Below are 18,074 nucleotides of genomic sequence, written 5' to 3'. Positions count from 1 at the left end.
AACAAGCTAGACAAATAATAAAACAATGTCAAAATTGTGTGACCTTTTTACCACAAGTTAATCTTGGAGTCAATCCTAGAGGATTGATACCTAACCATATTTGGCAGATGGACGTCACACACTTGCCAGAATTTGGAAAATTAAAATATTTGCATGTTACAGTTGATACTTCTTCTGGATTTTTGATGGGCTCCCTTCATGCCGGAGAAAAAACTAAAGATGTTATAGCTCATTGCTTACAAAATTTTGCCACTGTGGGTGTTCCAAAACAGTTAAAAACAGATAATGCCCCTGGTTATACTTCTACCTCTTTTAAACAATTTTGCTCAACATTTGGCATTACTCATATAACAGGAATCCCATACAATCCACAGGGACAATCCCATACAATCCATAGTTGAAAGAGCTCATCAAACTATTAAAATGTACTTATTAAAGCAAAAAGAAGGAATTGGGAAGGGGTATATATTCCCCAAAGATAAACTTAAAATAACCCTTTTTACTGTAAACTTTTTAAATTTGGATTCATCAGGACTTAGTGCTGCGGAAAGGCATATGTGTCCAAAAAATGTGCATAAGCCCAAGGTACTTTGGAAGGATATTCTAACAGGACAATGGAAAGGTCCTGACCCAGTAATTGTCTGGAGTTGGGGGTCTGTTTATGTGTTTCCACAGGGAGAACAGCAGCCGATTTGGATTCCAGAAAGATTAACTAAAGCGATTTCTACAGACCAAAAAGAAGATGATTTGGCTCAAATCCATAACAACTGATATCCAAAACTCCAGTTTGGCTATTCTTACATCTGCAACAGAACCAGGATGCTTTTTTCAATATCTATTTTATTATTGCCCTTTGCCATATCATGAAGTTCTATTTTGTTTTTTGAGCTCATACAGACCTAGGTTAATGTTTTGCTGATCAGTTCTATTTTTTGACTATAGAGTTTTTAAACATTGCAATGGAGATTTCACCTGTAAAAAGTTATAAGGCCTTTACTATAATGTTATGTGTTGTATGTATTATATTATGTGTGCACACTTGTGTTTTGTGTTATATGTTTGAATGTATGCATGTCCATATATCATATATGATGAGCGCTCATGATAAAATGGATCCAAATTTTTTTTTTTCACGTGATTTATATGGTTTAATTTAAATTGGGTAAACAACTGTTGAGGATTGTTTTAATATGTAAACAAAAAGAAGGTTAACAGATCTGTTTGTTTACTTTCACCTTTCCTTTTCATTATATTTAATAATTCTCTTAAAGATAATATAAATTGTTAAGAAAATTGTTTTCTTTTAGTGCCTTCTGTAATGTTACATAATTTTTTCTTTAGCCATTATTGCCAGAATTCCTATCTTCATCCCAGTGCCGGTGAAGACAATGTAAATTGTTAAGAAAATTGTTTTCTTTTAGTGCCTTCTGTAATGTTACATAATTTTTTCTTTAGCCATTATTGCCAGAATTCCTATCTTCATCCCAGTGCTGGTGAAGTCAAAGATAAAACCAATCTACAGCTTCTATAATAGCCATCACTGAACTGCTTGCAGAACTTGCCTGGACACATTGTGAGCTCACCTGTATGCATTGTGAACTATCTGTTGGTGCAGGGACTTGTGGTAGTGTTGGGGTATTTTTGCTGATGATGTCATTGGTGGTACAATTTTTCCAAAAGGAGCCGTCAATTGGCTTGGTGTATCTTCCTCCCTTCTGCTTGTCATGATCGTCCAGCTAAAATTTGGGGGCCAACAGAGGTGAGGCAAAGAACCTCACCCCCCCCCCGCTGGTACAAAGACCTCTCCACAGGTGTGGCTGTATACTGGACCGGTAGTCAGTGACGGGTAAGATCCAATTGCAATGGTACCAACCTAAGGACCATATGTACTATTGGACAACCTAAGGCAGGCACGGTCCCTAAGCCACATGCTTGTTGTTTAAACAGAGAGGGGGAGATGTTGAGAGCCACAGCCAAAGGGGCCCCAGCAAACTTCCAGCCCTCCTGCCTGTGTCTCCTGAGTAGCTGGGATTATAGGTGTGCAGTACTGCACCCAATGAACCAATTTTTCGTTGGTTAAATTGTCAGGACGTTTAAATGTTTGAGTTTGTGATTTTTCAAATTTCAACTCTTGTTTTGGGATAGTTTTCATTACCAAAGAAAATCCAATCTTAAATTTGTGGACTGGGTACATGTTTTTAAAATTAATTTTTATCTAACCCTTCAAAATACCTGATTTTTTGATTGAGATCAAAGTATCTCAATCTAGGATCTTCCTTAGAGCTCTTATAATATGTATTATGTTGCCTGGCCTGTCTGATTATCTAGATAAAACAATACAGTTAAGAGCTTGATTAATTAAATCAAATTCAAGAAAACAGTGAAAACTTTAATTTTTAAAATACTTTTTAAATCTTCAGCTTTATTAACTTATTAATTTAGTTTGAAATTATCTTAATTATTCTGATATATGCCAAAGAATTCCTTAAAATTGATTTTTTTTTTTTTTTTGTACCAGGGGTTGAACTCAGTGATACTCAACCACTGAGCCACATCCCCAGTCCTATTTTGTCTTTTACTTAAAGACAGGGTCTCACTGAGTTGCTAAGCATCTTGCCGTTGCTGAGGCTGGCTTTGAACTCAAGATCCTGTGCCTCAGCTTCCTGAACCACAGGCTTGTGCCACTGCACCCGGCTCTTAAAATTGATTTTGAGTAGCATTTTATCTATATAGTAATTCTCTCTATATATCTATTAAATATTCACATATGTGAATATATATTAAAAAGCATACCACTTTTTCATGATTTTGAGGTCAGAAGCTTTGTGCATTTCTGATATTTGGCATCAGTATTCATTGGAAGTAAAAGAGGGAGGGAATGAATAATCTTCCGGTAGCAAGAACATCACACTTAAATTATTAGTAAGTCTAGTTTATATCCTCCTCCATATTTTTTGGTTGGTTATTTCAGCAGGAATATGAAACATATGTGACTAGAATGAAATGAATAGGTGCCGCAGTCCGGCTGGGCAAAATAACCGGGAGGTGACAAGCAACTTGAAGGTTGAAGCGGGAACTGCTTTATTGCAGAGGAACTGAGCCGGAACTCAAGGTAGGGAGAACCCAAGGTAACGGAGCCGCTTTATTGCGGAACAGCAGAGGTATATATACCTAACTGATTACACACAGCATGACTCAATTAGCATCATCTAGATACAGCAGTTAGCCAATAAGGAATCCCACCATCTTAATGGCTCCGTGGTATTGCCTCACAAACCACTTCTCCAGGCAAACTGCCAGGCACCATCTTGACTTGATTTGCAGTCCCCAACAAATAGGGACCTATGAAAAATGGAATGGTAAGGTCTAGAGAAGTAAGTATCTCATAACAGCAAATGAGCAAAGGGTAGATCATTCTTTGAGAGTGATTTTTGAAGAACAGAGTCGCTATGATAAATAGGAAGTTCCAGGTGACGTCTACTATCCTTTTTATCTTCAGATTTCTGTGAAAAGTCTGTTTACTTTAATGATAAGAATGTCAAGATTTTGCAGCGCATAGGGTCAAAAACTAGAGAGTAAAAAAAACAAATATGTTTAAGAAAGAGGGGTCACTCTTAGCAAAATACAGTTTAGAAAAGATTTCTCATATTTTATGTGGAGGGAAGAAACTTTGATATTTAAGTAGAAAGCACCTTGTAGGGTACTTTCTTTTTAAGAAAATAGATTTAGTTTTAGATGAACACAATACCTTTATTTTATTTATTTATTTTATCTATCTATCTATCTATCTATCTATCTATCTATCTATCTATTTTTATGTGGTGCTGAGGATTGAACCCAGTGCTTCACACGTGCTAGGCAACTGCTCCACCACTGAGCAACAATCCCAGCCTGGTACCTTCCTAATTAAAGAGAAAATCTAGAAGCTGGACAAGGGAAAAAAAAAAGAAGAAAAAGAATTTTGGCTATGTAAAATTTAAAACATACATGGTAAAAGAAAACATAAAATTTAAAGTTCACAGCAAATTTGGAAAATAAAGTATGACAGAGATACAAGATTTTGTATTTATAATATTCAAACACAGTGTGAGAAGAAGAAAACAACCCAATAGGAAAATGACCAAAAGATATGAAATAGGCAATTTCAGAAGAACAAATTCAGATACCAACAGTATTTCTTTAAAGATGCTGAGTCTTATAAGCAGTTAGTAAAATACAAATTAAAAAAACCCATCAAACTCTCACTTTGCATTCATAAGACTGGAAAACATTAAAATAATATTAAAAACACCTGTCACTTGGCCATGGTGATGTGGGAAGTTATTTGAATGCAGTGCTGATAGAAATATGAGTTGTTATTGCCTATTTTGGAAGGCAGTCTGACAGTGTCTATTAAAACACACATTTTCTATGTCCCTGGGAATCGTGTGTGTATTTTACTGGAGATTAAACCCAGTGCCTTGTGCATGCTAGGCAGGTGCTCCACCACTGAGTTACAACCCAAGCCCTTTTAATTTTATTCTGAGACGGGGTCTCAAAGTTGCCCAGGCTGACTTTGAACCTGTGATCCTCCTGCCTCAGCCTTCTGGGTAGCTGCATTTACATGGTATACCACTAGGCCTGGCCACAGGGAATCTTCAGGAGATCTGTCACTAAGAAATAAAAGAACTGTATAAGGCTTTTATTTCAGCACTATTATAACTTCAAAAATATTAATAATGTCCTTTTTTTGGTATAGTGCAGGGGATTAAGCCTAGGGTCTTATGCATGGTAAGCAAGCATTCAACCATGATCTATAACCCTCCACCTTAAATAATGCTTATTTATTGTGGAATGGGCAAATAGATTACAGAATATTATAGCATAGATTATTATATTGATATAAAAAAGAACGCTGTATGAGCCAATTTAGAGGGAGTTTATGCCAGCTGATATAGATATATGTATCAACATATCCCATTCGTTTTGTAGAACAATGACTGGATATCCTGTATTTATGTATGAATATATGTCTCTACAACATTTATATGTTCATAAGATAGTGGTAGCATACAAAAGTAGAATAATGCATTCTAAGTGGTTAACCTGGTTTTTGTGGTGATGGTAATGCAACAGGAGTAGGAAGGAGAACAGGCATGTGGGGTACACTAGATTAGATGTGAGAGTGAAATTTAAGGAAGAATTCAAGACTCAAGGTAGTCAACCACAGAGTTAATTGGAGAGAAAGCGGTCCGATTCAGATATATTTTTAAGGGAATGGAGCTTAAAGGTCATTAGAAAGGGCTAATACATTTTAATTGAGTACACTTTGGAATCACATAAATGTTTTAAAATTTGAACATACTTTAGTACCCTCAGCATTAATTCTGTAGTACCCTTTGGTAAAGAACAAAGCAGATACATTAAAAGGAAGCTAGTGAGTAAAATTTCTCTTCCTGTAAATCTCATCTTGAACAATTCCAAGACTCCTTTAAAATGTCATAGGCCGTTTTTGCTAATGGTGTTGATCACTCCACTTTTACTTGACTTTGGCCCTAAGTGTTTTTCTGTTGTAATGATAGTAAGAGTTAAGGTAAGAGAAATCATTTATTGTTTACCTTGTGAAAAGCATTAAGTGTTTTAGGTATATTAGATCCCTTCATCCTCAACTCTTGTGAGGTAGTGAGTGTTATTATTACTGTTTTACATGTGTATGCTTTAAATGACATCAGATGATCAACTCAACAATTAAGCCTTCTCAGCATGGTATATTATAGTTTATGCTGTCACCTCCCCTATTTGTAAGAGGAAGCATTTTTTATCTTATTTCAGTAGGTGTTTTTATTCTGTTTTATGTAATATTGAAAAACTGTAAATAGAAAGTTTGAGGGAATAGCTGGGCACAGTGGTGGACACCTATAATCTCATTTACTCAGGAGGCCTAAGCAGGAGGATCTCAAGTTCAAGGCTAGCCTAGGAAACTTAGACCGTGTCTTAAAATAAAATTAAAAAGGGGTTGGGGGTGTAGCTCAGTGGTAGAGCACCCCTGAGTTAAATTCCTGGTGCTAACCCCGACCCCCGCAAAAAGAGAGAGAGAATAAAGAAAACTTGAAAGAATAGGATGATGGTGTTAGTATTATGTGTCACCTGTAAATTTGGCCTTTTTCTCTTGTTATTTCCAACTTTGAACATCCTGTGTTTTTTTTTTTTTTTTCTCCCAGAGGGGTTGAAAATTACATTTTGATTCTAAACAGTGTTTCTCTCAAATGATGTCTCACATCTAGAAGTAACTTGAAAATGTTTGACTAGATAATATCTTGATTTTTGATGCACAAAATGTGGTCACCATACTGTTTTGTTTTTGTATCCCCAGTGCCCAGCACATTTGACACATAGCAGGTGTTTAGTGAATGTTTACTGAATGACCGGAGAGACTAGTTCTCTTTTTGTAATGTGTTCTCATTTTTACCTATTAAAGAAAGGTTTGCTCTGAGACAGGAAATTGTGATTACTAACTGTCCCAGTTTAACTTCCCCAGTGGAAAGAGAGAGCTTCTACGTCTTACCATTTACATGCCAACTTTATTGAAGAACTCTAATTCTTTGGGGGTTATGTGTCTATCCTTTAGACCAGTTATTACTGCCTCAAATGAGATATTGTGAAGGGCCAAGCCTATGTTAAGTTTTCCTTTTAATGGACAGGGAGGCAGATTTTATTACTAAAAGGAAAGTTGAGGGGGTTGAACAAATTGGCAAATATGATTGTCCATCTCCAAGAATTTAATTTCCAAACACTTCTCCACTCTTTTAACTCCTGCCAATTTGTGAAAAAGTACAAGTTAAAAATAAAAGAAACATGGTATATAAACACAGGCAGTGCATACCTTAGTATTTTTGTTAAAAGGAAAGAGGAAGCAGTAGACTCTGTAGAGTGATCCAAAGATAGAAATCTTAAGGGTAAGTCCTTTCATTTCCAAGTTTCCATATCAGGATCTTGATCCCTCTGGTGAAAGGGCTGCAATGCAGGTTTTTATGCAAGCCTGGGTGGTTTTTCCTCATAGGATCAAAGTCCATTAAAATGGTAAATAAATGTACTTTGAGGCTATCACCACTCGCCTTGTTTAACTGAACTTGCCTAGTGGCAATTATCACAGTTCCTTCTTTAACCAGGCTTGTTTTGGGGAACTATGGGAAGTGTGAGAAAGGAAAGAATTGGCTTGAGCACCTTTCCTGAAATGGGAGAGGTGTGTGAGTTCTGATATGCGTTCCTTTCTTTCATCACGGATAATCTTTTCCTTGTTCCTTTAAATGTACCTCTATAACATTTTTGCTGCATGCAGAAAGTATTCTCTAGTGGGAGAATGGAACCAGAGCAAAAGGAAACATCCAAGCTTTATTGATCTGTGCTTATCCTGCATCGTTCCTCCCTGCTGAGAAAATGATTGATGCTTCTAAAAAATCCCTCAGGATCCTTTGTTGGATGTTGTCATTTCTGTTTAAAAATTGGAAAACAATTATGCATAAATAATGTGGAGAAAATACTTTTCTTGATTTTTTCCTGTCTAAAAATGAGTAGGAAGAAATTATACAAAGTGGGAAAATGATAATATTATATAGAAACAATTCCATTTTCACTTAGGCAAACCTAACATTAAGCAAGAAAGTCTTTGTGAGGAATTTGCTGTTATTATTGTCTGCATATTTCCTACAATGCCCCGATGTGAGGATTCTTTTGTTCTCAAATTACCATTCTGATATCCAGAAATATTTTTCCAGCCCAAACAACAACAAAATCATGTGCACATTTTAAAGATATTTAAAAATTTCACTATCAGCCCTAAAATGAATAACCCGAGTTATTTTTGTCTATTAATTATAAATTCCTTCTCTGAAATTAGGATAATGTTTCAATTTGTCATCATTAATGAATATTATTCAGTTATCTTTTCATATAAATTAAATCTTTATTATATACATGCAGTATCTTGGCATGAGAATGAACATGCATCCATAAAATTAATTCTTTATTTTTTAATAAACAGTAAAACAAAAATGCACAAGTGGCCCCCCTGCCTGCCCAAATGTGATCTATGTACAATATTTTCTATGTCATCACTTATCAGACTTATGCTCCCTGTTCTTAATATGTAAACAACATGCAATTGTTAATTTTTCTGTAAGTCATAATCTCCTGTTGGTATTTTAAGTGCTACTTAGGTAATAAAAACCTACAAGTGTTTGATAAGATGCTTCTGTTATACCTAAGAACAATTACCTCTAAGAGAAAAAGATGTATCTAACGTAAATTTAATCCAAGGCAGGGCTAACTTGTTTTCTTTCACATTTGAGATAATTTTATTTGTCCCCATGATATTTCAAGTAGATGTACTCAGTGTAAATGTGGTTAACATGGTTCAAATCATCAAATACCTGTTTGGGCTTTTTAGTATTCTTTAATCTATCCTTCCTGATAATAACTTCTGGTTTCACTATGACTAAAAATAAACTTTTTATAATTGAGGTGTCTCCCTAAAGTTTTCCCATACCTAGACTGTTCTCTTTCATACATTGCCAGATTATCTTTCTAAACACAAAGTCTTGCTCATATCAAATTCCTGCTTAATTATCTCCACTGTCTTACATTGTGTACAGGAAAAATTCTAATCTCTAGCATGAGCTTAAGTTATAAGAGTCAAATGTCTGGGCTGCTCACTGCTGAAGTACAAATATTTGGTAGATGAGAGTTGATGAGAAGGAATCAGGTTTATTAAAAGCTGGTTCTAAAGAAATTAGAGGGGTTAGTTTCTCAAAGCTGTCAGGGGCAGGAAGGGTTTTTATGGAGAAAGGAAGCAGTGAGGCTGGGTGAGGTTTTCCTTAGCTCCACAGCTAGTTACTAAGGAAGGGTATTACAAAGACCATCTGTGTTCTGTGAATCTGAAGACAGGTCTAGCAGTTAACATCTAGGTGGGCTTCTCTTTAGCCAAAGAATTAGAGAGGAGTAGAAGGGCAAAGGAAAGGGAGAGCAAAGAATACTTTCAAGAGAGTCCTGTTATACTTAAGTGGCCATCAATGATGATCTGGCCTCGACTATTGAATTAGTTTCATAGTCTGCCTTGTGATCCTCCTCAACCACCATATCATTAAGACATGTTTAATTGTTTGCTGTTTCCAAACTTGGCTTTCACAAGTCCATTTTCACATGTGCTGCTTGATTTGAGTATCCTCCTCCTACTTTGCTGCTCAAATATCTTTTGATACCTCTAGAGCTCTGCATCGTTATAGTACTATGTCGAGATTGCTGTTACAGCATGAATACTATGCATTTTAATTAATTATTTATGCCTTTCTCATTAGACTAGGGGCTCTTTAAAAGGTGTGGACTGGTTTTTATTTTTGGATATTCCCCCTTCCATGCCCATTGTGATGCCTTGATATGTGGTAGTTCCATACACCTTTGTTGAATCGGGTTCAGGGGTAGGGTTTTTCCCCCTGAAAGAATCTGTGCTATAAATATATCCAGTAAATACAGGACCCATTTTTCCATCCATGCTTCCAAAGTAGTGTCACCATCTGGGGATCTGAGGAGGCCTCTCCAGGAGCAAAGGAGACCTCTACTTGGATCTTCTGGGTTCTTGACCACATCACAGAAAAGAATTTAAGAACATGTTAGGTACGAGTAGCAGAGCATGTGATTTACTATAAAGGAAAAGCACACGCTAGAGAATGGGAATTCGTGTGATTTCAGAGAGAGAGTGAGTCACCTTGTCTGGGTCTTGGTTTTAAAGTAACTACCAGGCTGAACTAGAGATGGAGTCAGGGCAGGCTTATGCAATTTCATTTGTTTTCCTGCGCTCCTCCATTGCCACCCTCAAATGTTCTAATCATGCTACTTCCTATGTTGCAAGTAACATTAGCATACATTAAATCTCCACCCAGGAGTGCATGTCTTATCATTATAGTAAGGTTAGGGTCATTTCTCAGTGACCAAATTCTTTGATGTGCATGCCCTCTAAAGGAGTGGTTCCTCTAGATGCCTTGTGATCTTGGAGGTTTTGTTGTTTTTTCATCAGCCAATTAGCAAGCTGGGGCCAAGAACGTCAGTGCAAGGACATGGGTGGGTTGCTAAAGAATAGTCTGTTCTTTGTTCCAGTGGTTTATGGACATTTCTCTTTTGAGGCTCAGTGTTCTTTTTTCCTAAATTCCTATCTCAGCAGGGCCTGTTCAGAGCATTCTGGTAATTTAGTTGCAGGCAGAGGGAAGTATCCTTAAAGTATGACCTATAAGACCTTGTTATAATTTATTTGATGAGTATTTCAAACTGAGTTAAATAGTCCAAGAGAGTCATCATATACTAACACAAGTTGGGAAAGAATGTAAAGGATTGTCATTTTTAAATGGTGCTCTTAAATAGTTTGTGCTTGTCTGACTTGTATGTTTGGTTTTTGCTCAAATATGAAATGGTTAACATTACAGTTATTACTTGAAGGACTTTGCCAATTAAAGCAGTTGGATTGAGTGTATCAATATTTAAAAGTGTGAATTAAAAAATACCAGTTTTGCCTCATCTGGTTCTTTGAAGTTTTCCACTTTCAGTCAGAAACAAAGTATACATATCAGTTTCAAATTTCAACACAAGTATGACAGAATTCCAGTATTTGCTATGCAAATGTCATAGGTGCATACTTTCTATTTTTATGTCTGTAGGTGATTAGTTTAGAAGATTTTGATTCATGAAATGGCAGGTGTCTTCTCTGCCTTCTCAAGGTAATTATAGGTTAATTAGATTTTTCTGTGCTACTGTCTTCATAAAAATTTACCTATCAGTACATGAACATTTGGCATATCACTGCACTGAATAATTGCATTCATGGGGCAAATATTTCTACTAACCACCATTCATCCAAAACAAACAAACAAAAAGACCAAAGTAGCTTTACTAAATAAAATCAAGTTATAATGAATGTCATAAATAGTTTTGAAGGAAAGAGAAGCTATCTCTTCACATACATCCTGAAGGGTGTATGTTGGAGTATCCTAAGGGACAGCCTTACCCTTTTTCCTGGATATGAGAACTCCTTGTCTTCACCACTTGCCACAGAACCTGGCACAGACTGGGTATTCAATAAATGTTTAAATGAATGGATGGCTGAGAATTTATACTGGTTTAGTAAAAAAAGTGGTCCTACCTTCCCACTTACTATCTGCCCACTTTAGCTAAATTATAGGGCTGTTCTCTGGTGTGAAGTTAAATTAGAGTATTTAATATGCCTTATTGTTGTTTTACTCCAAATACTAGTTTTAGGCCATTAAAACCCAGAATTAATATTTATAATTATGTTAGATATTGTCAGGAGATGAAGTGAAAATAAGTATAAGAAAGTTGTGACCTGGCGTACACACCTGTAATCACAACTAGTCTGGAGACTGAGGCAGGAGAATTGGAAGTTCAACGTCAAACTGGACAACTTAGTAAGACCCTTTTTCAAAATAAAAACAAAAGGGAAAGGACCAGGGATGTACATAGCTCTGTGGTAGAGTGCTTGCCTAGCAAGTGTGAAGCCCTGGGTTCTATCCCCAGTGTTACCTACCAAAAAAGAGTTCATGCAGGCGGAGGGTTTAACTCAGAGTTATTATATGCTTAGTGAGGTACTGGTTTTAATCCCTAGTATTTAAAAAAGGAAAGAAAGAAAAAAGTCATGTATTAACTTTCTTAGCAACCTTGGGCAGCTCTTGCATCTGTACTATTCCTCAGTTTCTTTCTACAATTAAAGGATTAGATAATCTGAAAGATTTCTTATTGTGTAGTTTATAAGTGGGCAGATAGTAGTTGCATAAAATATAATTTTTAAGATAGGATACTTAATTTACTGAAACCAATTTATATGGAGCTATAATTTAAATGGAAATGGAATTAATTGAGGAGCATTGCTGTTAGGGTAGCAGCAAGTTGGGTATGTAAGAGCATTATCATTATAGTGGAAAATACAGTTTCTCACATGTTAGAGTTCATCAGTTGTAAATGTACTGGGGAGTTGAGGTGAATGGGGAAAGTATCATTTTTAAGGATTAAGGTTGTGATTATCATCTTTACATCTTACTGCCATACTCTTTACATAAGTACGGGAGAAGCTGAATTTCTTGGCTCAAGTTTTCTTGCCTTACTTTTTATGAGTGAGACTGATAGACATAAATTTAGTCGTTGATTTTTTTCAGGGGCAAAAGTCAGTAATTTTAACTTGAAAATATTCAAATGTCCTTCCAATCCCACATTTAAAATCAATAAAGTGATTATTTTTAGGGCAAGAAAAATGGTTAAAAATAATCCATAAGACTAAGGAGCCAACATGAAGAAAATCATTTCCCTATATATCCAGTGTTAGCTTTTAGAAGTCAAGGTAAGGTAGTAACCCAGACTTTGGGGATGGTACTAGAAGATCTCAGAAAGATGACTATCTTCCAAATTAACAAGTGAATTACAACTCCAACAGAGAACACATAGAATGTAGCCTTTGAATCACCTCTTCTAAGCTCTCTGTTCCTGCCAATGGGCAGAATCACAGCTTTTGGGACAGGAGTCCCCTGTGTTTCTCCTTTGTTGGCAGCAATACAACTTTTTTTTTTTTTCCTTTTTCTCAAAAATCAAAAACAAAAAAACCAAGCCCCCAAACAAGAAGTCAAGGTTATGCTTTGCAGATGTGTAAGCATATTAATTTTGTATTCTAAAAGTTAACTAGAAGATTCAAAAATGAAATATTAAGACCTCTCTTTATTTGACTTTGATTGTAAATTGCAGGCCTTGAATAGAGCATAATTCAAGCATAATTTTTTGTGGCAAACATTTAAACATCTAAGTATTTTGGAGTATTCTATTTGAAAATTAGAGGGAGATTTACTTTTTACAAAATAATCTGCAGCTTTTTGTGGCCTTTTCATTCTTCTCAGAAAATAGTTTGTTAAACTTGTAAGGGAGAAAAGTTAAAATATTCTTTTGAGATTATAATTTTTAATATTTTTTATGGCCTGTTCTTTTCTTTCTCTCCTCTTTGGAGTGGTCTACTTAATGACAATGCAAAGCATTCACACTCTTGTAGCTTTCTTAAACTACAATTCCAAATTCCATACACAGAACATACTTCCAGGATATGACAGATGGCAAAAAAAAAACAATACTAAAATGTAAAATCTGAAGAACAAGAGAGTAAATAACTTCTGACATCTAGTAGTTCTGAATCAATATTCTAATTGTCAACCTTTACCTGATATTTTAAAGCATATCTTGTGCAGCTGTACAGGTAAATCAGATTCAATATAGCTAGTCAAATAATTGTTGATTTTGGCCTCTGACGAAAAATTCCTCTTCTGCATGAATCTGTAGTCCCAGTACTCAGTGAGCTGAGGCAGGAGAAGTCCAGGAGTTTGAGACCAGCCTGGATAGCATATCAAGACCTCTGTCTCAAATAAAAGTAAAAGTGAAGTATAAAGTAAAATAAAGGTAAAGAGTTTCCAACCTGACTTTCAACTATTGCCATTTTGGATCAAGTAATTATTTCTTCTGAAGGACTGGCCAGTCTAGTGTAGGATGTTTAGCGGCCTAACCGGCTCTATCACTAGGTGCTTATAGCACCCTCTAGTTGTGGCCATGAAAAATGTCTCCAACATCTGTGACTTCATGTTTCAGTTTAATGAAATAGAGTTACACAGAGAAATATTAGAAATATTTATTGATATGTGTTTATACACAGATTAATACATTTCTTTGCTCTGTCAACATACAGGATCTAGAAGCAATGACACCCCATTAGCAATGAGGACACATTGTCTTCAGATCTTGGTTTCTAATACCATTTTCCCACTAAGAAACCAGAGCTCCTTGGAGAAATGTCAGCTGCTAGGACTGGGTCAAAAAACTGCAAGGTCAGCCTCAAAAAAAGAGAGGACATAAAATTCCACAATGATAATAGTATGCCAGAGGGACATAGGAGCTAACTGGAGAGCTCCAACAGCCAAAATTAGAATAATTTGAGCAACAAAATAGCTCAAATATTAAATAAAACATTGGATTATAACTCAGAGTATCATATAAATCTCCATACATCCATATTCATATAAATAAATGATTGTATAAATTTTAATAAGAGTGCAAAACCATAAAATCTGTGCAGAAGAATTCAAAATTATTTAAGTATGTACCCTCAAGGTGTGAAACCAACTCCTGTTCCTTAAATATGAACTCCTTCCTCATAGTGACTTGATTCTGAAGAGTATGATGTGGAAAGGAGGAGAAATCTGGCACACTACCTCAGCCAGGTTATCAGAGTTAATGTCAACAGTGATGAGTCATACTGATGTCTATATCTACATATAGATATATATCTATCATAGATATGAATTAATGACAGTGTCACTGTGCTTCAAAAGTCTTCCTTTCCAAAACATACAACCCCGGTATCGTCATGAGGAAAGCCTCAATAAATGTCAGTTGAGGAACACTATATAGAATACCTGACTGTTAGTACTCAAAATATTTTTAAAAACAAAGAAGGCCTAAGAAACTGTTCAAAACCTTAAATCTTAGAAGCTTGAGGAATATGCCAGGTGCAGGCCTGTAATCCCAGCAGCTTCAGGAGGCTGAGGCAGGAGGATTGCTAGTTCAAAGCCAGCGTTAGCCACAGCAAGGCGCTAAGCAACTCAGTGAGACCCTGTCTCTAAAATACAAAATAGGGCTGGGATGTGGCTCAATGGTTGAGGGCCCCTGATTCAATCCCCAGTACCCACCCCACCCCCACCAAAAAAAAGAAGCTTGAGGAGACATGACAACTAATGTAATATCATTTCCTGAAAAGAATCCTGGAACAGAAAAAGAGGATTGTAGGTAAAAACTTAGGATATGTGGGTAAAATATGAACTTTAGTTAGTAATAATGTATCAGTATGGCTCATTAATTGTGACATAGTAATATGTTAATAAGAGGAATTGGTGTGACATGTGAGAATTCTCTGTACCATCTTTGCAATTTTTCTATAAATCTAAAACTGTTCTAAAGTAAAACTTTTATTTTCAGAAAAAGTCTCCAGAATTGCCAAATGTTTCCTGGGGAACAGAACTGCCCCCATTTGAGAGAATTACCATCATAAATAATATGATAAAAGAAAAGATATATTTTTTTGTGCCTGTTGAGTGTGTCCCTAGTGAAGAAATAATAGTAGTGAAAATGCCTAGGACACCCAGCAGGTATCTTTTCCAATCTCTCTATGTCTATAGCTTCTCTTGTCTTCCCTTATCTCTTATAAATGTTGACACTACTGATTCAGAATCTTTATTTATTTGTTCTTTTTAGTTACACATGACAGTAGAATGTATTTTGGCAAATTATGCTTACAAAGAGTATAACTTACTCTATTTAGGACCCTATTCTTGTGGTTGTACATGATGTGGAGTTACCCTGATCATGTATTCAAATACAGGGCTAGGAAAGTTGTGTTAATTTCATAGGAAAGACAATAGAATTAGAATCTTTAGGCTGGTCTCAGTGAGCATGAGGCATCTATGTCTGGTGGCAGAGTGGGCATCTATCTGTACTTGTGTGTTTCATAGCTTGTCCAACTCAGTAAGTGTTAAACAATTCAGTCACAAAATCGGATCTTCCCTACATTCTCTTGGCTTGTTCCTCCCAGCTAAATATGTGGGGATTATTCCAGATTCCTTATGCTATAGAGCCTGGATCATTGTACCTTACTTCCTCCTGATGTATATTTCACTTTGCTGCCAATGATGAGTCTAAAAACAGAAATGTGATCCTAATGCCTTTTATTTTAACCCTTTAATGAGTCTTCATTGCTTGCAGGGAAAATTTCCCTCTATTGTTACATCCTTTAATATTGCTCAAATAGACTGCATCCTCTTTTGTGCCCCTGAATCTCTAAAATATACCACTTGTATTGCCGACCTATCTTGCCCTCTGCTCTACCATAAGTTCTCAGAGACAAAGACCATATTTTTGTGTCCTGGCTTTGATTCATTAACATTGTCTGATACCTTAGTTATTTTTCTTGCATGTCCACATATCATGCAATAAAAGCATAATTATTTAAATCCTAAACATGGCAGTTTAATTAGAGTAGAATTTCAGCTATAATTAGAAAGGCATATCTCCTACCCCCATTCCCATTTAATAGTTGCCTCCATTCATACTGTGATTTAAAGTTTGGGCAAATGCACCTAATCTTTCTGTGGCTACCAGAATTGCTCCAAAGTAAAATTGCTGTCAAACTTGTCAGATCAAATATATTTTCAGTGATAGATAAAAAGTGTGTATTGTGTTTTATCTCTAAAAGGATCCTAATTATAACTGATTTAATTTTAAAAGTAATTATATTTATTTAGTATGTTCTATAAAATACACTTATTGTGAGACAATATTTAAGAACTTATTACTTATTTTTCAATAGAAAATGTAACGCAGGAAGTGGCTAACCATGTTTGGTTATATACTGTTTTCAAGTTTCAACTCTTCAGAGGAATGAACAACAGTTGTTTCCTCCATTGCTATGAGCTCATATAATTTTTAGGGGGTGCGTGGGAATGGGCTCTGATGCCTTCTGACATCACTCTAATCCTGTCTGTGCCAACAGAAACAAAAGCATTAGGAATTCTGGTTTTCAAAATGTAATCTTTGAGGTTCAGAAACCTGTTCTAGAGGTATATGTCTTGGGGTTTATATGAACTTGTGTGTGTGTGTGTGTGTGTGTGTAAATGAGATTTCTTAAGAATAATTCCATTAATGTTGAAGCTGAGACCTAGTTCATAGCTTCAAGGTATTATTGAATTTCTCATAATTAATTATCTTTTCACTTCCTTGTCTCATAAGGGAACTCTACATTAACTATTGGATGGAAGCAATTATTGCAAAAATAGTCCTAAGATAAAATCCTAATGACTCCTATTATATTTCTTTCTTTTTTTTTTTTTTTTTTTCCTTTTTTTTGGTGGTGACGCTGAAGATTGAACCCAGGGGCACTCTATCAGTGGACTATAACCACACCCCTTTTTAATTTTTTTTTTTTAAATTTTGAGACAGAGTCTTGCCAAGTTGCTGGGGCTGGCCTAGAACCCATCTCGAGTTGCTGGGATTACAGGTGTGTGCCACCATGACTGGCATAAACTTCTTTTTGATATGACTTTTTATGGAGATGTGTTGATTTTTAAACTTTTTATTATCCTAGAAAAATGGGACTACCCTTTGATACAACATGCTGTTTCATAGGTCTCCAAGACCACTACTAGGTGTGGTAATCTGCTGGAAGGACTCAGGACTCAGCATATAGTCCTAATTATAGCTCTGGTGTATTATAGTAAAGGGAAAAGGCCAGTGGTGCAAAGTCTGAGGAATCCAGCCTCATGCTCCCAGTGGAGTCACACAGGATACTTTTAATTCCTCCAGTGTCGAGTTGTGACAGCACTTTTGAAATGTATACCTGGGAAACTCCATAGAGACTCAGTGGCCAGAGTTGTTATGGAGACTGATCACATAGGTGTCCCCAACTCCCAGAGGGATGACAGACCATAGGGTGTGCACAGGTTAGGCACAATGAGACTTCCTTATCAAGAAATGGTGAAAACTCTCCCTAAATCCAAGCTCATTTACAAGCAGGCTTTTCTAAAGATAGCAATCACAGGCCTGCTATGTTAACTCTTCTCTGTGCATATGCAGTATAATTTGAAAAGCTCATGGGTAAAGTTTATCATAATTATGATAGCTTGGGAAGACAGCAATTAAATCATGCCTGTTTTAGTGATGGCTAATATGGTTTAAATAAATATAAATGTAGTTTAGACCTTTTTTAAAAAAATATTTTATTGTTGCTGGACGACACTAACTTTTCTTTCCCTTTGCTTTAATTGCATTGCTATATGTGAGTCTTTGATTTCTTTCTTATTTATTTACTTATTTATTTACAGTTATTCTCTGCCTGTCTTTGCCTTTTGTTCTCTTAGAGGCTATACTTTCTTTTACCTCAGTTTTACAACTAGCTGTGTGACTGGGTAAAATATGTAACCTTTCAGTGCCTCTGGCTACTCATCTATAATAGTAATGGT

The 18,074-nt window shown here is 35.9% G+C and overlaps 1 protein-coding gene across 3 annotated transcripts in view; it reads left to right on the top strand.

Annotated features, from left to right (window-relative positions):
• Magi3 (membrane associated guanylate kinase, WW and PDZ domain containing 3) overlaps positions 1-18,074 on the top strand; it is a 255,744-nt gene that overhangs the window by 103,108 nt on the left and 134,562 nt on the right. The gene's annotated exons all lie outside the window — the stretch shown is intronic.

Source organism: Marmota monax, unplaced genomic scaffold (genome assembly GCF_021218885.2).
Source record: "Marmota monax isolate L192 unplaced genomic scaffold, Marmota_monax_Labrador192_F-V1.1 WCK01_AAM20220418_F8-fsc00087, whole genome shotgun sequence".
NCBI lineage: Eukaryota > Metazoa > Chordata > Mammalia > Rodentia > Sciuridae > Marmota > Marmota monax.
Note: the sequence above shows the minus strand (reverse complement) of the source record. Positions and strands in the feature narration are given on the sequence as shown.